Genomic DNA, 19,463 nt, shown 5'->3' with positions numbered 1-19,463 from the left:
TCATAAGCATTAATCTTATTTTGTCAATTAGGAACATTCAGCACCCACCCGCTATCAAGGCAGCTGCCTATCATGTCATGCCCTACCTGCACAGGTGTGCTGGCTACTCAAATGATCCAATTAAGGAGGCCATTTAGTCAGCAGCAGCAGAAGTCCTGTGCCTGGACGCTCCAACAGCGGCCAGACACAAGCAGAAGCAGAAGCAGCACCACCTTTTGTTTTTTGGCTGCAGCAGCAGCAAGGCCCACAGGGCTGGCTAGCTGGCTAGCCAGCAAGCAGGTAGCAATGAAAGTAGGAATCTTTCTTTTTAACCCTGTAAGGGGGTGGTGCACTGTACCCGAAGATACTGCCATATCGGGTCAATGCATAGGGCGACGGAAGCAAGCTTCGAAATCGGCCCCCGTTCTCAAAAATCCATTTAATATATGGTCCCCAGATAGGGGACGTATCAGATATTAAACTGATAAGAACAGATACTACACTTGATCTTAGCCAAAAGGCCGAGAAGCGATAACCGTGAAAGGGGCGGGCCCAACAAGGTGCCCTTCATGGGCACTATCACTGCTTGCTGTCAGGGAGGCTGCCAGACAATTTTCCATGCACACTCTGGGCTGGGGGGCAGTCAACCACCAGTACACACAGCAGAACCTAAACCCATACCATTATTGCTAAGCAGCAAGACAGGGGCCCATTGCACTCCCACGGGGCCTTTTTAAATGCAATCCATAACCCGGATTTGCCAGGAACCCTTCTTACTCCTCCTACTTGCATGTGACACTGGGCTTAGGATCTGCATAGGAAACACACACACAAGCACACACCTACCTTTGTTGCCTGCAGATGCCTCCTTGGCTGTCCCCAAACGGTATCAAACCAACACCCACGGGAAGCTGTAAGCATAGAGGACATGCCTGCACCCCATTGGACTTACCTGTGTGGGTTAAACCCGGGTTATTTGACAACCTATGGCGGTGATGGTTCTGCTCAGGCAGAGCAGTGCTGATGCTCCTCATAAAGCTGTCGCTGCTGTGAAGGTTCTAGGTGACATCACAAATCCCTATGGTTACATACACAACAAAGCTGGGTTGTTCTTGTTTACACTCTGCAAGACCTGTGGAAGTGAGTGACATCATAGCACTGTAGTTCTGAGGGTTCTAGATGGATGCAACAATCTCCTGTTGCTTCTATGAAGGCCATAATAGACGACATCACCAAACAGCTCCATAGTCACATACACAGCAAAGGAGAGATGTTGTTTACACCTAGTGATGTCAGTGGTATTGAGTGACATCACAGCACAGTGCTAAGGCTCCTGGGCCTGGACACAGCAGCGGCTGCAATATCTCAACGGAGAATACGTTTATATATATGTGTGTGTGTGTGCGCGTATATATATATATATATATATATATATATATATATATATTTCTCCGCCGAAATCACTTTTAAACCCATTTCCACCTTTTTTTCCCTTCTCTTCCTCTTACTTTTTTTTCACGTTTTTTTACGTTTTTCTCCTTTTCGCCTCTTTTCTGGGCGTATTATTCTTCTTTTTCTTCTTTTTTTTCGTCTAATGCATACCCCATCAGTGCAGCAATGCTTATTCAATACCGCCAGCAGATGGAGACACTGGGGGATAATTTTCTAAGGATTTATACTGATTTTTCCTGTCTGAATTTGTCGCACAGAAAGTTGCAGGCCAAATATGTGTGACATTTCTGCGACTTTAGCTTCTAGAGCATTTTTACAACATTATACATAGGTGCTGAATACATAAAAAGCGACTGTTCAGCGACAGACAAGTCGCATCGGCTGAAAGTAGGCCAGAATGTCAGTCCATGTTGGAGCAGGTTTAGATACAGTCTAAAGTATAGATCTCAAAGTCTGTGCACAGAATTTAGCAAGGGCCTCGCACCTTCTGATGCATCAGGTAGGTGCACAATAGCATAGCCTAACCCTCTGTACTTTGGTCTATATTGATGCGGGACATAGACAGCCAGCTGATGACCAATCCATTAGTGCAATGGATGGCTGGAAGCATTTGTCTTTGCCTTTGCAATACCACAGAAGCAATGCATGGTCAATGTACAGCAATGACACACCTGTGTGAACAGCCAGGAGACCCCCCCCCCCCCCCCATGTTATGTTACATAGTTACATAGTTAGTACGGTCGAAAAAAGACATATGTCCATCAAGTTCAACCAGGGAATTAAGGGGTAGGGGTGTGGCGCGATATTGGGGAAGGGATGAGATTTTATATTTCTTCATAAGCATTAATCTTATTTTGTCAATTAGGAACATTCAGCACCCACCCGCTATCAAGGCAGCTGCCTATCATGTCATGCCCTACCTGCACAGGTGTGCTGGCTACTCAAATGATCCAATTAAGGAGGCCATTTAGTCAGCAGCAGCAGAAGTCCTGTGCCTGGACGCTCCAACAGCGGCCAGACACAAGCAGAAGCAGAAGCAGCAGAAGCAGCAGCAGCACCACCTTTTGTTTTTTGGCTGCAGCAGCAGCAAGGCCCACAGGGCTGGCTAGCTGGCTAGCCAGCAAGCAGGTAGCAATGAAAGTAGGAATCTTTCTTTTTAACCCTGTAAGGGGGTGGTGCACTGTACCCGAAGATACTGCCATATCGGGTCAATGCATAGGGCGACGGAAGCAAGCTTCGAAATCGGCCCCCGTTCTCAAAAATCCATTTAATATATGGTCCCCAGATAGGGGACGTATCAGATATTAAACTGATAAGAACAGATACTACACTTGATCTTAGCCAAAAGGCCGAGAAGCGATAACCGTGAAAGGGGCGGGCCCAACAAGGTGCCCTTCATGGGCACTATCACTGCTTGCTGTCAGGGAGGCTGCCAGACAATTTTCCATGCACACTCTGGGCTGGGGGGCAGTCAACCACCAGTACACACAGCAGAACCTAAACCCATACCATTATTGCTAAGCAGCAAGACAGGGGCCCATTGCACTCCCACGGGGCCTTTTTAAATGCAATCCATAACCCGGATTTGCCAGGAACCCTTCTTACTCCTCCTACTTGCATGTGACACTGGGCTTAGGATCTGCATAGGAAACACACACACAAGCACACACCTACCTTTGTTGCCTGCAGATGCCTCCTTGGCTGTCCCCAAACGGTATCAAACCAACACCCACGGGAAGCTGTAAGCATAGAGGACATGCCTGCACCCCATTGGACTTACCTGTGTGGGTTAAACCCGGGTTATTTGACAACCTATGGCGGTGATGGTTCTGCTCAGGCAGAGCAGTGCTGATGCTCCTCATAAAGCTGTCGCTGCTGTGAAGGTTCTAGGTGACATCACAAATCCCTATGGTTACATACACAACAAAGCTGGGTTGTTGTTGTTTACACTCTGCAAGGCCTGTGGAAGTGAGTGACATCATAGCACTGTAGTTCTGAGGGTTCTAGATGGATGCAACAATCTCCTGTTGCTTCTATGAAGGCCATAATAGACGACATCACCAAACAGCTCCATAGTCACATACACAGCAAAGGAGAGATGTTGTTTACACCTAGTGATGTCAGTGGTATTGAGTGACATCACAGCACAGTGCTAAGGCTCCTGGGCCTGGACACAGCAGCGGCTGCAATATCTCAACGGAGAATACGTTTATATATATGTGTGTGTGTGCGCGTATATATATATATATATATATATATATATATATATATATATATATATATTTCTCCGCCGAAATCACTTTTAAACCCATTTCCACCTTTTTTTCCCTTCTCTTCCTCTTACTTTTTTTTCACGTTTTTTTACGTTTTTCTCCTTTTCGCCTCTTTTCTGGGCGTATTATTCTTCTTTTTCTTCTTTTTTTTCGTCTAATGCATACCCCATCAGTGCAGCAATGCTTATTCAATACCGCCAGCAGATGGAGACACTGGGGGATAATTTTCTAAGGATTTATACTGATTTTTCCTGTCTGAATTTGTCGCACAGAAAGTTGCAGGCCAAATATGTGTGACATTTCTGCGACTTTAGCTTCTAGAGCATTTTTACAACATTATACATAGGTGCTGAATACATAAAAAGCGACTGTTCAGCGACAGACAAGTCGCATCGGCTGAAAGTAGGCCAGAATGTCAGTCCATGTTGGAGCAGGTTTAGATACAGTCTAAAGTATAGATCTCAAAGTCTGTGCACAGAATTTAGCAAGGGCCTCGCACCTTCTGATGCATCAGGTAGGTGCACAATAGCATAGCCTAACCCTCTGTACTTTGGTCTATATTGATGCGGGACATAGACAGCCAGCTGATGACCAATCCATTAGTGCAATGGATGGCTGGAAGCATTTGTCTTTGCCTTTGCAATACCACAGAAGCAATGCATGGTCAATGTACAGCAATGACACACCTGTGTGAACAGCCAGGAGACCCCCCCCCCCCCCCATGTTATGTTACATAGTTACATAGTTAGTACGGTCGAAAAAAGACATATGTCCATCAAGTTCAACCAGGGAATTAAGGGGTAGGGGTGTGGCGCGATATTGGGGAAGGGATGAGATTTTATATTTCTTCATAAGCATTAATCTTATTTTGTCAATTAGGAACATTCAGCACCCACCCGCTATCAAGGCAGCTGCCTATCATGTCATGCCCTACCTGCACAGGTGTGCTGGCTACTCAAATGATCCAATTAAGGAGGCCATTTAGTCAGCAGCAGCAGAAGTCCTGTGCCTGGACGCTCCAACAGCGGCCAGACACAAGCAGAAGCAGAAGCAGCAGAAGCAGCAGCAGCACCACCTTTTGTTTTTTGGCTGCAGCAGCAGCAAGGCCCACAGGGCTGGCTAGCTGGCTAGCCAGCAAGCAGGTAGCAATGAAAGTAGGAATCTTTCTTTTTAACCCTGTAAGGGGGTGGTGCACTGTACCCGAAGATACTGCCATATCGGGTCAATGCATAGGGCGACGGAAGCAAGCTTCGAAATCGGCCCCCGTTCTCAAAAATCCATTTAATATATGGTCCCCAGATAGGGGACGTATCAGATATTAAACTGATAAGAACAGATACTACACTTGATCTTAGCCAAAAGGCCGAGAAGCGATAACCGTGAAAGGGGCGGGCCCAACAAGGTGCCCTTCATGGGCACTATCACTGCTTGCTGTCAGGGAGGCTGCCAGACAATTTTCCATGCACACTCTGGGCTGGGGGGCAGTCAACCACCAGTACACACAGCAGAACCTAAACCCATACCATTATTGCTAAGCAGCAAGACAGGGGCCCATTGCACTCCCACGGGGCCTTTTTAAATGCAATCCATAACCCGGATTTGCCAGGAACCCTTCTTACTCCTCCTACTTGCATGTGACACTGGGCTTAGGATCTGCATAGGAAACACACACACAAGCACACACCTACCTTTGTTGCCTGCAGATGCCTCCTTGGCTGTCCCCAAACGGTATCAAACCAACACCCACGGGAAGCTGTAAGCATAGAGGACATGCCTGCACCCCATTGGACTTACCTGTGTGGGTTAAACCCGGGTTATTTGACAACCTATGACGGTGATGGTTCTGCTCAGGCAGAGCAGTGCTGATGCTCCTCATAAAGCTGTCGCTGCTGTGAAGGTTCTAGGTGACATCACAAATCCCTATGGTTACATACACAACAAAGCTGGGTTGTTGTTGTTTACACTCTGCAAGGCCTGTGGAAGTGAGTGACATCATAGCACTGTAGTTCTGAGGGTTCTAGATGGATGCAACAATCTCCTGTTGCTTCTATGAAGGCCATAATAGACGACATCACCAAACAGCTCCATAGTCACATACACAGCAAAGGAGAGATGTTGTTTACACCTAGTGATGTCAGTGGTATTGAGTGACATCACAGCACAGTGCTAAGGCTCCTGGGCCTGGACACAGCAGCGGCTGCAATATCTCAACGGAGAATACGTTTATATATATGTGTGTGTGTGCGCGTATATATATATATATATATATATATATATATATATATATATTTCTCCGCCGAAATCACTTTTAAACCCATTTCCACCTTTTTTTCCCTTCTCTTCCTCTTACTTTTTTTTCACGTTTTTTTACGTTTTTCTCCTTTTCGCCTCTTTTCTGGGCGTATTATTCTTCTTTTTCTTCTTTTTTTTCGTCTAATGCATACCCCATCAGTGCAGCAATGCTTATTCAATACCGCCAGCAGATGGAGACACTGGGGGATAATTTTCTAAGGATTTATACTGATTTTTCCTGTCTGAATTTGTCGCACAGAAAGTTGCAGGCCAAATATGTGTGACATTTCTGCGACTTTAGCTTCTAGAGCATTTTTACAACATTATACATAGGTGCTGAATACATAAAAAGCGACTGTTCAGCGACAGACAAGTCGCATCGGCTGAAAGTAGGCCAGAATGTCAGTCCATGTTGGAGCAGGTTTAGATACAGTCTAAAGTATAGATCTCAAAGTCTGTGCACAGAATTTAGCAAGGGCCTCGCACCTTCTGATGCATCAGGTAGGTGCACAATAGCATAGCCTAACCCTCTGTACTTTGGTCTATATTGATGCGGGACATAGACAGCCAGCTGATGACCAATCCATTAGTGCAATGGATGGCTGGAAGCATTTGTCTTTGCCTTTGCAATACCACAGAAGCAATGCATGGTCAATGTACAGCAATGACACACCTGTGTGAACAGCCAGGAGACCCCCCCCCTCCCCCCATTTTATGTTACATAGTTACATAGTTAGTACGGTCGAAAAAAGACATATGTCCATCAAGTTCAACCAGGGAATTAAGGGGTAGGGGTGTGGCGCGATATTGGGGAAGGGATGAGATTTTATATTTCTTCATAAGCATTAATCTTATTTTGTCAATTAGGAACATTCAGCACCCACCCGCTATCAAGGCAGCTGCCTATCATGTCATGCCCTACCTGCACAGGTGTGCTGGCTACTCAAATGATCCAATTAAGGAGGCCATTTAGTCAGCAGCAGCAGAAGTCCTGTGCCTGGACGCTCCAACAGCGGCCAGACACAAGCAGAAGCAGAAGCAGCAGAAGCAGCAGCAGCACCACCTTTTGTTTTTTGGCTGCAGCAGCAGCAAGGCCCACAGGGCTGGCTAGCTGGCTAGCCGGCAAGCAGGTAGCAATGAAAGTAGGAATCTTTCTTTTTAACCCTGTAAGGGGGTGGTGCACTGTACCCGAAGATACTGCCATATCGGGTCAATGCATAGGGCGACGGAAGCAAGCTTCGAAATCGGCCCCCGTTCTCAAAAATCCATTTAATATATGGTCCCCAGATAGGGGACGTATCAGATATTAAACTGATAAGAACAGATACTACACTTGATCTTAGCCAAAAGGCCAAGAAGCGATAACCGTGAAAGGGGCGGGCCCAACAAGGTGCCCTTCATGGGCACTATCACTGCTTGCTGTCAGGGAGGCTGCCAGACAATTTTCCATGCACACTTTGGGCTGGGGGGCAGTCAACCACCAGTACACACAGCAGAACCTAAACCCATACCATTATTGCTAAGCAGCAAGACAGGGGCCCATTGCACTCCCACGGGGCCTTTTTAAATGCAATCCATAACCCGGATTTGCCAGGAACCCTTCTTACTCCTCCTACTTGCATGTGACACTGGGCTTAGGATCTGCATAGGAAACACACACACAAGCACACACCTACCTTTGTTGCCTGCAGATGCCTCCTTGGCTGTCCCCAAACGGTATCAAACCAACACCCACGGGAAGCTGTAAGCATAGAGGACATGCCTGCACCCCATTGGACTTACCTGTGTGGGTTAAACCCGGGTTATTTGACAACCTATGGCGGTGATGGTTCTGCTCAGGCAGAGCAGTGCTGATGCTCCTCATAAAGCTGTCGCTGCTGTGAAGGTTCTAGGTGACATCACAAATCCCTATGGTTACATACACAACAAAGCTGGGTTGTTGTTGTTTACACTCTGCAAGGCCTGTGGAAGTGAGTGACATCATAGCACTGTAGTTCTGAGGGTTCTAGATGGATGCAACAATCTCCTGTTGCTTCTATGAAGGCCATAATAGACGACATCACCAAACAGCTCCATAGTCACATACACAGCAAAGGAGAGATGTTGTTTACACCTAGTGATGTCAGTGGTATTGAGTGACATCACAGCACAGTGCTAAGGCTCCTGGGCCTGGACACAGCAGCGGCTGCAATATCTCAACGGAGAATACGTTTATATATATGTGTGTGTGTGCGCGTATATATATATATATATATATATATATATATATATATATATATATTTCTCCGCCGAAATCACTTTTAAACCCATTTCCACCTTTTTTTCCCTTCTCTTCCTCTTACTTTTTTTTCACGTTTTTTTACGTTTTTCTCCTTTTCGCCTCTTTTCTGGGCGTATTATTCTTCTTTTTCTTCTTTTTTTTCGTCTAATGCATACCCCATCAGTGCAGCAATGCTTATTCAATACCGCCAGCAGATGGAGACACTGGGGGATAATTTTCTAAGGATTTATACTGATTTTTCCTGTCTGAATTTGTCGCACAGAAAGTTGCAGGCCAAATATGTGTGACATTTCTGCGACTTTAGCTTCTAGAGCATTTTTACAACATTATACATAGGTGCTGAATACATAAAAAGCGACTATTCAGCGACAGACAAGTCGCATCGGCTGAAAGTAGGCCAGAATGTCAGTCCATGTTGGAGCAGGTTTAGATACAGTCTAAAGTATAGATCTCAAAGTCTGTGCACAGAATTTAGCAAGGGCCTCGCACCTTCTGATGCATCAGGTAGGTGCACAATAGCATAGCCTAACCCTCTGTACTTTGGTCTATATTGATGCGGGACATAGACAGCCAGCTGATGACCAATCCATTAGTGCAATGGATGGCTGGAAGCATTTGTCTTTGCCTTTGCAATACCACAGAAGCAATGCATGGTCAATGTACAGCAATGACACACCTGTGTGAACAGCCAGGAGACCCCCCCCCCCCCCCATGTTATGTTACATAGTTACATAGTTAGTACGGTCGAAAAAAGACATATGTCCATCAAGTTCAACCAGGGAATTAAGGGGTAGGGGTGTGGCGCGATATTGGGGAAGGGATGAGATTTTATATTTCTTCATAAGCATTAATCTTATTTTGTCAATTAGGAACATTCAGCACCCACCCGCTATCAAGGCAGCTGCCTATCATGTCATGCCCTACCTGCACAGGTGTGCTGGCTACTCAAATGATCCAATTAAGGAGGCCATTTAGTCAGCAGCAGCAGAAGTCCTGTGCCTGGACGCTCCAACAGCGGCCAGACACAAGCAGAAGCAGAAGCAGCAGAAGCAGCAGCAGCACCACCTTTTGTTTTTTGGCTGCAGCAGCAAGGCCCACAGGGCTGGCTAGCTGGCTAGCCAGCAAGCAGGTAGCAATGAAAGTAGGAATCTTTCTTTTTAACCCTGTAAGGGGGTGGTGCACTGTACCCGAAGATACTGCCATATCGGGTCAATGCATAGGGCGACGGAAGCAAGCTTCGAAATCGGCCCCAGTTCTCAAAAATCCATTTAATATATGGTCCCCAGATAGGGGACGTATCAGATATTAAACTGATAAGAACAGATACTACACTTGATCTTAGCCAAAAGGCCGAGAAGCGATAACCGTGAAAGGGGCGGGCCCAACAAGGTGCCCTTCATGGGCACTATCACTGCTTGCTGTCAGGGAGGCTGCCAGACAATTTTCCATGCACACTCTGGGCTGGGGGGCAGTCAACCACCAGTACACACAGCAGAACCTAAACCCATACCATTATTGCTAAGCAGCAAGACAGGGGCCCATTGCACTCCCACGGGGCCTTTTTAAATGCAATCCATAACCCGGATTTGCCAGGAACCCTTCTTACTCCTCCTACTTGCATGTGACACTGGGCTTAGGATCTGCATAGGAAACACACACACAAGCACACACCTACCTTTGTTGCCTGCAGATGCCTCCTTGGCTGTCCCCAAACGGTATCAAACCAACACCCACGGGAAGCTGTAAGCATAGAGGACATGCCTGCACCCCATTGGACTTACCTGTGTGGGTTAAACCCGGGTTATTTGACAACCTATGGCGGTGATGGTTCTGCTCAGGCAGAGCAGTGCTGATGCTCCTCATAAAGCTGTCGCTGCTGTGAAGGTTCTAGGTGACATCACAAATCCCTATGGTTACATACACAACAAAGCTGGGTTGTTGTTGTTTACACTCTGCAAGGCCTGTGGAAGTGAGTGACATCATAGCACTGTAGTTCTGAGGGTTCTAGATGGATGCAACAATCTCCTGTTGCTTCTATGAAGGCCATAATAGACGACATCACCAAACAGCTCCATAGTCACATACACAGCAAAGGAGAGATGTTGTTTACACCTAGTGATGTCAGTGGTATTGAGTGACATCACAGCACAGTGCTAAGGCTCCTGGGCCTGGACACAGCAGCGGCTGCAATATCTCAACGGAGAATACGTTTATATATATGTGTGTGTGTGCGCGTATATATATATATATATATATATATATATATTTCTCCGCCGAAATCACTTTTAAACCCATTTCCACCTTTTTTTCCCTTCTCTTCCTCTTACTTTTTTTTCACGTTTTTTTACGTTTTTCTCCTTTTCGCCTCTTTTCTGGGCGTATTATTCTTCTTTTTCTTCTTTTTTTTCGTCTAATGCATACCCCATCAGTGCAGCAATGCTTATTCAATACCGCCAGCAGATGGAGACACTGGGGGATAATTTTCTAAGGATTTATACTGATTTTTCCTGTCTGAATTTGTCGCACAGAAAGTTGCAGGCCAAATATGTGTGACATTTCTGCGACTTTAGCTTCTAGAGCATTTTTACAACATTATACATAGGTGCTGAATACATAAAAAGCGACTGTTCAGCGACAGACAAGTCGCATCGGCTGAAAGTAGGCCAGAATGTCAGTCCATGTTGGAGCAGGTTTAGATACAGTCTAAAGTATAGATCTCAAAGTCTGTGCACAGAATTTAGCAAGGGCCTCGCACCTTCTGATGCATCAGGTAGGTGCACAATAGCATAGCCTAACCCTCTGTACTTTGGTCTATATTGATGCGGGACATAGACAGCCAGCTGATGACCAATCCATTAGTGCAATGGATGGCTGGAAGCATTTGTCTTTGCCTTTGCAATACCACAGAAGCAATGCATGGTCAATGTACAGCAATGACACACCTGTGTGAACAGCCAGGAGACCCCCCCCCCCCCCCCCCCCATGTTATGTTACATAGTTACATAGTTAGTACGGTCGAAAAAAGACATATGTCCATCAAGTTCAACCAGGGAATTAAGGGGTAGGGGTGTGGCGCGATATTGGGGAAGGGATGAGATTTTATATTTCTTCATAAGCATTAATCTTATTTTGTCAATTAGGAACATTCAGCACCCACCCGCTATCAAGGCAGCTGCCTATCATGTCATGCCCTACCTGCACAGGTGTGCTGGCTACTCAAATGATCCAATTAAGGAGGCCATTTAGTCAGCAGCAGCAGAAGTCCTGTGCCTGGACGCTCCAACAGCGGCCAGACACAAGCAGAAGCAGAAGCAGCAGAAGCAGCAGCAGCACCACCTTTTGTTTTTTGGCTGCAGCAGCAGCAAGGCCCACAGGGCTGGCTAGCTGGCTAGCCAGCAAGCAGGTAGCAATGAAAGTAGGAATCTTTCTTTTTAACCCTGTAAGGGGGTGGTGCACTGTACCCGAAGATACTGCCATATCGGGTCAATGCATAGGGCGACGGAAGCAAGCTTCGAAATCGGCCCCCGTTCTCAAAAATCCATTTAATATATGGTCCCCAGATAGGGGACGTATCAGATATTAAACTGATAAGAACAGATACTACACTTGATCTTAGCCAAAAGGCCGAGAAGCGATAACCGTGAAAGGGGCGGGCCCAACAAGGTGCCCTTCATGGGCACTATCACTGCTTGCTGTCAGGGAGGCTGCCAGACAATTTTCCATGCACACTCTGGGCTGGGGGGCAGTCAACCACCAGTACACACAGCAGAACCTAAACCCATACCATTATTGCTAAGCAGCAAGACAGGGGCCCATTGCACTCCCACGGGGCCTTTTTAAATGCAATCCATAACCCGGATTTGCCAGGAACCCTTCTTACTCCTCCTACTTGCATGTGACACTGGGCTTAGGATCTGCATAGGAAACACACACACAAGCACACACCTACCTTTGTTGCCTGCAGATGCCTCCTTGGCTGTCCCCAAACGGTATCAAACCAACACCCACGGGAAGCTGTAAGCATAGAGGACATGCCTGCACCCCATTGGACTTACCTGTGTGGGTTAAACCCGGGTTATTTGACAACCTATGGCGGTGATGGTTCTGCTCAGGCAGAGCAGTGCTGATGCTCCTCATAAAGCTGTCGCTGCTGTGAAGGTTCTAGGTGACATCACAAATCCCTATGGTTACATACACAACAAAGCTGGGTTGTTGTTGTTTACACTCTGCAAGGCCTGTGGAAGTGAGTGACATCATAGCACTGTAGTTCTGAGGGTTCTAGATGGATGCAACAATCTCCTGTTGCTTCTATGAAGGCCATAATAGACGACATCACCAAACAGCTCCATAGTCACATACACAGCAAAGGAGAGATGTTGTTTACACCTAGTGATGTCAGTGGTATTGAGTGACATCACAGCACAGTGCTAAGGCTCCTGGGCCTGGACACAGCAGCGGCTGCAATATCTCAACGGAGAATATGTTTATATATATGTGTGTGTGTGCGCGTATATATATATATATATATATATATATATATATATATATATATATATATATATATATTTCTCCGCCGAAATCACTTTTAAACCCATTTCCACCTTTTTTTCCCTTCTCTTCCTCTTACTTTTTTTTCACGTTTTTTTACGTTTTTCTCCTTTTCGCCTCTTTTCTGGGCGTATTATTCTTCTTTTTCTTCTTTTTTTTCGTCTAATGCATACCCCATCAGTGCAGCAATGCTTATTCAATACCGCCAGCAGATGGAGACACTGGGGGATAATTTTCTAAGGATTTATACTGATTTTTCCTGTCTGAATTTGTCGCACAGAAAGTTGCAGGCCAAATATGTGTGACATTTCTGCGACTTTAGCTTCTAGAGCATTTTTACAACATTATACATAGGTGCTGAATACATAAAAAGCGACTGTTCAGCGACAGACAAGTCGCATCGGCTGAAAGTAGGCCAGAATGTCAGTCCATGTTGGAGCAGGTTTAGATACAGTCTAAAGTATAGATCTCAAAGTCTGTGCACAGAATTTAGCAAGGGCCTCGCACCTTCTGATGCATCAGGTAGGTGCACAATAGCATAGCCTAACCCTCTGTACTTTGGTCTATATTGATGCGGGACATAGACAGCCAGCTGATGACCAATCCATTAGTGCAATGGATGGCTGGAAGCATTTGTCTTTGCCTTTGCAATACCACAGAAGCAATGCATGGTCAATGTACAGCAATGACACACCTGTGTGAACAGCCAGGAGACCCCCCCCCCCCCCATGTTATGTTACATAGTTACATAGTTAGTACGGTCGAAAAAAGACATATGTCCATCAAGTTCAACCAGGGAATTAAGGGGTAGGGGTGTGGCGCGATATTGGGGAAGGGATGAGATTTTATATTTCTTCATAAGCATTAATCTTATTTTGTCAATTAGGAACATTCAGCACCCACCCGCTATCAAGGCAGCTGCCTATCATGTCATGCCCTACCTGCACAGGTGTGCTGGCTACTCAAATGATCCAATTAAGGAGGCCATTTAGTCAGCAGCAGCAGAAGTCCTGTGCCTGGACGCTCCAACAGCGGCCAGACACAAGCAGAAGCAGAAGCAGCAGAAGCAGCAGCAGCACCACCTTTTGTTTTTTGGCTGCAGCAGCAGCAAGGCCCACAGGGCTGGCTAGCTGGCTAGCCAGCAAGCAGGTAGCAATGAAAGTAGGAATCTTTCTTTTTAACCCTGTAAGGGGGTGGTGCACTGTACCCGAAGATACTGCCATATCGGGTCAATGCATAGGGCGACGGAAGCAAGCTTCGAAATCGGCCCCCGTTCTCAAAAATCCATTTAATATATGGTCCCCAGATAGGGGACGTATCAGATATTAAACTGATAAGAACAGATACTACACTTGATCTTAGCCAAAAGGCCGAGAAGCGATAACCGTGAAAGGGGCGGGCCCAACAAGGTGCCCTTCATGGGCACTATCACTGCTTGCTGTCAGGGAGGCTGCCAGACAATTTTCCATGCACACTCTGGGCTGGGGGGCAGTCAACCACCAGTACACACAGCAGAACCTAAACCCATACCATTATTGCTAAGCAGCAAGACAGGGGCCCATTGCACTCCCACGGGGCCTTTTTAAATGCAATCCATAACCCGGATTTGCCAGGAACCCTTCTTACTCCTCCTACTTGCATGTGACACTGGGCTTAGGATCTGCATAGGAAACACACACACAAGCACACACCTACCTTTGTTGCCTGCAGATGCCTCCTTGGCTGTCCCCAAACGGTATCAAACCAACACCCACGGGAAGCTGTAAGCATAGAGGACATGCCTGCACCCCATTGGACTTACCTGTGTGGGTTAAACCCGGGTTATTTGACAACCTATGGCGGTGATGGTTCTGCTCAGGCAGAGCAGTGCTGATGCTCCTCATAAAGCTGTCGCTGCTGTGAAGGTTCTAGGTGACATCACAAATCCCTATGGTTACATACACAACAAAGCTGGGTTGTTGTTGTTTACACTCTGCAAGGCCTGTGGAAGTGAGTGACATCATAGCACTGTAGTTCTGAGGGTTCTAGATGGATGCAACAATCTCCTGTTGCTTCTATGAAGGCCATAATAGACGACATCACCAAACAGCTCCATAGTCACATACACAGCAAAGGAGAGATGTTGTTTACACCTAGTGATGTCAGTGGTATTGAGTGACATCACAGCACAGTGCTAAGGCTCCTGGGCCTGGACACAGCAGCGGCTGCAATATTTCAACGGAGAATACGTTTATATATATGTGTGTGTGTGCGCGTATATATATATATATATATATATATATATATATATATATTTCTCCGCCGAAATCACTTTTAAACCCATTTCCACCTTTTTTTCCCTTCTCTTCCTCTTACTTTTTTTTCACGTTTTTTTACGTTTTTCTCCTTTTCGCCTCTTTTCTGGGCGTATTATTCTTCTTTTTCTTCTTTTTTTTCGTCTAATGCATACCCCATCAGTGCAGCAATGCTTATTCAATACCGCCAGCAGATGGAGACACTGGGGGATAATTTTCTAAGGATTTATACTGATTTTTCCTGTCTGAATTTGTCGCACAGAAAGTTGCAGGCCAAATATGTGTGACATTTCTGCGACTTTAGCTTCTAGAGCATTTTTACAACATTATACATAGGTGCTGAATACATAAAAAGCGACTGTTCAGCGACAGACAAGTCGCATCGGCTGAAAGTAGGCCAGAATGTCAGTCCATGTTGGAGCAGGTTTAGATACAGTCTAAAGTATAGATCTCAAAGTCTGTGCACAGAATTTAGCAAGGGCCTCGCACCTTCTGATGCATCAGGTAGGTGCACAATAGCATAGCCTAACCCTCTGTACTTTGGTCTATATTGATGCGGGACATAGACAGCCAGCTGATGACCAATCCATTAGTGCAATGGATGGCTGGAAGCATTTGTCTTTGCCTTTGCAATACCACAGAAGCAATGCATGGTCAATGTACAGCAATGACACACCTGTGTGAACAGCCAGGAGACCCCCCCCCCCCATGTTATGTTACATAGTTACATAGTTAGTACGGTCGAAAAAAGACATATGTCCATCAAGTTCAACCAGGGAATTAAGGGGTAGGGGTGTGGCGCGATATTGGGGAAGGGATGAGATTTTATATTTCTTCATAAGCATTAATCTTATTTTGTCAATTAGGAACATTCAGCACCCACCCGCTATCAAGGCAGCTGCCTATCATGTCATGCCCTACCTGCACAGGTGTGCTGGCTACTCAAATGATCCAATTAAGGAGGCCATTTAGTCAGCAGCAGCAGAAGTCCTGTGCCTGGACGCTCCAACAGCGGCCAGACACAAGCAGAAGCAGAAGCAGCAGAAGCACCACCTTTTGTTTTTTGGCTGCAGCAGCAGCAAGGCCCACAGGGCTGGCTAGCTGGCTAGCCAGCAAGCAGGTAGCAATGAAAGTAGGAATCTTTCTTTTTAACCCTGTAAGGGGGTGGTGCACTGTACCCGAAGATACTGCCATATCGGGTCAATGCATAGGGCGACGGAAGCAAGCTTCGAAATCGGCCCCCGTTCTCAAAAATCCATTTAATATATGGTCCCCAGATAGGGGACGTATCAGATATTAAACTGATAAGAACAGATACTACACTTGATCTTAGCCAAAAGGCCGAGAAGCGATAACCGTGAAAGGGGCGGGCCCAACAAGGTGCCCTTCATGGGCACTATCACTGCTTGCTGTCAGGGAGGCTGCCAGACAATTTTCCATGCACACTCTGGGCTGGGGGGCAGTCAACCACCAGTACACACAGCAGAACCTAAACCCATACCATTATTGCTAAGCAGCAAGACAGGGGCCCATTGCACTCCCACGGGGCCTTTTTAAATGCAATCCATAACCCGGATTTGCCAGGAACCCTTCTTACTCCTCCTACTTGCATGTGACACTGGGCTTAGGATCTGCATAGGAAACACACACACAAGCACACACCTACCTTTGTTGCCTGCAGATGCCTCCTTGGCTGTCCCCAAACGGTATCAAACCAACACCCACGGGAAGCTGTAAGCATAGAGGACATGCCTGCACCCCATTGGACTTACCTGTGTGGGTTAAACCCGGGTTATTTGACAACCTATGGCGGTGATGGTTCTGCTCAGGCAGAGCAGTGCTGATGCTCCTCATAAAGCTGTCGCTGCTGTGAAGGTTCTAGGTGACATCACAAATCCCTATGGTTACATACACAACAAAGCTGGGTTGTTGTTGTTTACACTCTGCAAGGCCTGTGGAAGTGAGTGACATCATAGCACTGTAGTTCTGAGGGTTCTAGATGGATGCAACAATCTCCTGTTGCTTCTATGAAGGCCATAATAGACGACATCACCAAACAGCTCCATAGTCACATACACAGCAAAGGAGAGATGTTGTTTACACCTAGTGATGTCAGTGGTATTGAGTGACATCACAGCACAGTGCTAAGGCTCCTGGGCCTGGACACAGCAGCGGCTGCAATATCTCAACGGAGAATACGTTTATATATATGTGTGTGTGTGCGCGTATATATATATATATATATATATATATATATATATATATATATATATATTTCTCCGCCGAAATCACTTTTAAACCCATTTCCACCTTTTTTTCCCTTCTCTTCCTCTTACTTTTTTTTCACGTTTTTTTACGTTTTTCTCCTTTTCGCCTCTTTTCTGGGCGTATTATTCTTCTTTTTCTTCTTTTTTTTCGTCTAATGCATACCCCATCAGTGCAGCAATGCTTATTCAATACCGCCAGCAGATGGAGACACTGGGGGATAATTTTCTAAGGATTTATACTGATTTTTCCTGTCTGAATTTGTCGCACAGAAAGTTGCAGGCCAAATATGTGTGACATTTCTGCGACTTTAGCTTCTAGAGCATTTTTACAACATTATACATAGGTGCTGAATACATAAAAAGCGACTGTTCAGCGACAGACAAGTCGCATCGGCTGAAAGTAGGCCAGAATGTCAGTCCATGTTGGAGCAGGTTTAGATACAGTCTAAAGTATAGATCTCAAAGTCTGTGCACAGAATTTAGCAAGGGCCTCGCACCTTCTGATGCATCAGGTAGGTGCACAATAGCATAGCCTAACCCTCTGTACTTTGGTCTATATTGATGCGGGACATAGACAGCCAGCTGATGACCAATCCATTAGTGCAATGGATGGCTGGAAGCATTTGTCTTTGCCTTTGCAATACCACAGAAGCAATGCATGGTCAATGTACAGCAATGACACACCTGTGTGAACAGCCAGGAGACCCCCCCCCCCCCCCATGTTATGTTACATAGTTACATAGTTAGTACGGTCGAAAAAAGACATATGTCCATCAAGTTCAACCAGGGAATTAAGGGGTAGGGGTGTGGCGCGATATTGGGGAAGGGATGAGATTTTATATTTCTTCATAAGCATTAATCTTATTTTGTCAATTAGGAACATTCAGCACCCACCCGCTATCAAGGCAGCTGCCTATCATGTCATGCCCTACCTGCACAGGTGTGCTGGCTACTCAAATGATCCAATTAAGGAGGCCATTTAGTCAGCAGCAGCAGAAGTCCTGTGCCTGGACGCTCCAACAGCGGCCAGACACAAGCAGAAGCAGAAGCAGCAGAAGCAGCAGCAGCACCACCTTTTGTTTTTTGGCTGCAGCAGCAGCAAGGCCCACAGGGCTGGCTAGCTGGCTAGCCAGCAAGCAGGTAGCAATGAAAGTAGGAATCTTTCTTTTTAACCCTGTAAGGGGGTGGTGCACTGTACCCGAAGATACTGCCATATCGGGTCAATGCATAGGGCGACGGAAGCAAGCTTCGAAATCGGCCCCCGTTCTCAAAAATCCATTTAATATATGGTCCCCAGATAGGGGACGTATCAGATATTAAACTGATAAGAACAGATACTACACTTGATCTTAGCCAAAAGGCCGAGAAGCGATAACCGTGAAAGGGGCGGGCCCAACAAGGTGCCCTTCATGGGCACTATCACTGCTTGCTGTCAGGGAGGCTGCCAGACAATTTTCCATGCACACTCTGGGCTGGGGGGCAGTCAACCACCAGTACACACAGCAGAACCTAAACCCATACCATTATTGCTAAGCAGCAAGACAGGGGCCCATTGCACTCCCACGGGGCCTTTTTAAATGCAATCCATAACCCGGATTTGCCAGGAACCCTTCTTACTCCTCCTACTTGCATGTGACACTGGGCTTAGGATCTGCATAGGAAACACACACACAAGCACACACCTACCTTTGTTGCCTGCAGATGCCTCCTTGGCTGTCCCCAAACGGTATCAAACCAACACCCACGGGAAGCTGTAAGCATAGAGGACATGCCTGCACCCCATTGGACTTACCTGTGTGGGTTAAACCCGGGTTATTTGACAACCTATGGCGGTGATGGTTCTGCTCAGGCAGAGCAGTGCTGATGCTCCTCATAAAGCTGTCGCTGCTGTGAAGGTTCTAGGTGACATCACAAATCCCTATGGTTACATACACAACAAAGCTGGGTTGTTGTTGTTTACACTCTGCAAGGCCTGTGGAAGTGAGTGACATCATAGCACTGTAGTTCTGAGGGTTCTAGATGGATGCAACAATCTCCTGTTGCTTCTATGAAGGCCATAATAGACGACATCACCAAA

General features: G+C 46.3%; 9 non-coding genes across 9 annotated transcripts; all 9 read right to left on the bottom strand.

Annotated features, from left to right (window-relative positions):
* Window positions 1–321: 321 nt before the first annotated feature.
* Window positions 322–512, bottom strand: LOC130318572 (U2 spliceosomal RNA). Its single transcript, XR_008865073.1, has one exon. It is a non-coding gene; the product is annotated as a U2 spliceosomal RNA (small nuclear RNA).
* A 2,089-nt stretch (window positions 513–2,601) lies between these two features.
* On the bottom strand, window positions 2,602–2,792 carry LOC130318571 (U2 spliceosomal RNA). The gene has a single exon (XR_008865072.1). It is a non-coding gene; the product is annotated as a U2 spliceosomal RNA (small nuclear RNA).
* A 2,096-nt stretch (window positions 2,793–4,888) lies between these two features.
* Window positions 4,889–5,079, bottom strand: LOC130318569 (U2 spliceosomal RNA). Its single transcript, XR_008865071.1, has one exon. It is a non-coding gene; the product is annotated as a U2 spliceosomal RNA (small nuclear RNA).
* Window positions 5,080–7,168: 2,089 nt separating this feature from the next.
* LOC130318573 (U2 spliceosomal RNA) lies at window positions 7,169–7,359 on the bottom strand. Its single transcript, XR_008865074.1, has one exon. It is a non-coding gene; the product is annotated as a U2 spliceosomal RNA (small nuclear RNA).
* A 2,089-nt stretch (window positions 7,360–9,448) lies between these two features.
* LOC130318554 (U2 spliceosomal RNA) lies at window positions 9,449–9,639 on the bottom strand. Its single transcript, XR_008865057.1, has one exon. It is a non-coding gene; the product is annotated as a U2 spliceosomal RNA (small nuclear RNA).
* A 2,083-nt stretch (window positions 9,640–11,722) lies between these two features.
* Window positions 11,723–11,913, bottom strand: LOC130318568 (U2 spliceosomal RNA). Its single transcript, XR_008865070.1, has one exon. It is a non-coding gene; the product is annotated as a U2 spliceosomal RNA (small nuclear RNA).
* A 2,103-nt stretch (window positions 11,914–14,016) lies between these two features.
* On the bottom strand, window positions 14,017–14,207 carry LOC130318567 (U2 spliceosomal RNA). Its single transcript, XR_008865069.1, has one exon. It is a non-coding gene; the product is annotated as a U2 spliceosomal RNA (small nuclear RNA).
* A 2,074-nt stretch (window positions 14,208–16,281) lies between these two features.
* On the bottom strand, window positions 16,282–16,472 carry LOC130318565 (U2 spliceosomal RNA). Its single transcript, XR_008865067.1, has one exon. It is a non-coding gene; the product is annotated as a U2 spliceosomal RNA (small nuclear RNA).
* Window positions 16,473–18,568: 2,096 nt separating this feature from the next.
* LOC130318564 (U2 spliceosomal RNA) lies at window positions 18,569–18,759 on the bottom strand. Its single transcript, XR_008865066.1, has one exon. It is a non-coding gene; the product is annotated as a U2 spliceosomal RNA (small nuclear RNA).
* Between the last annotated feature and the right edge of the window lie 704 nt (window positions 18,760–19,463).

This window comes from Hyla sarda, unplaced genomic scaffold (assembly GCF_029499605.1).
Source record: "Hyla sarda isolate aHylSar1 unplaced genomic scaffold, aHylSar1.hap1 scaffold_2054, whole genome shotgun sequence".
Taxonomy (NCBI): domain Eukaryota; kingdom Metazoa; phylum Chordata; class Amphibia; order Anura; family Hylidae; genus Hyla; species Hyla sarda.
The sequence above is the reverse complement of the archived record's forward strand: the minus strand, read 5'-3'. Positions and strand labels throughout refer to the sequence as shown.